Here is a 419-nt window from a genome sequence, read left to right on the forward strand (position 1 = left end):
GGGTTGATGTAGTTGGGGATTGGGTAGTTGGGGATTGGGTTGTTGTAGTAGGTACAGGGGTAGTTGTAGTTGTAGTTGGAGATTGGATAGTTGCAGTTGGGGATTGGGTTGCTGCAGTTGGGGATTGGGTTGTTGTAGTTAGGGATTGGGTTGTTGTAGTTAGGGATTGGGTTGTAGTTAGAGATTGGGTTGTTGTAGTAGGTACAGGGGTAGTTGTAGTTGTAGTTGGAGATTGGGTTGTTGTAGTTGGGGATTGTGTTGTTGTAGTTGGGGATTGGGTTGTTGTAGTAGGTACAGGGGTAGTTGTAGTTGTAGTTGGAGATTGGGTTGTTGTAGTTGGGGATTGTGTTGTTGTAGTTGGGGATTGGGTTGTTGTAGTAGGTACAGGGGTAGTTGTAGTTGTAGTTGGAGATTGGGTT

Source organism: Poecilia formosa, unplaced genomic scaffold (assembly GCF_000485575.1).
Source record: "Poecilia formosa unplaced genomic scaffold, Poecilia_formosa-5.1.2 Scaffold218, whole genome shotgun sequence".
NCBI lineage: Eukaryota > Metazoa > Chordata > Actinopteri > Cyprinodontiformes > Poeciliidae > Poecilia > Poecilia formosa.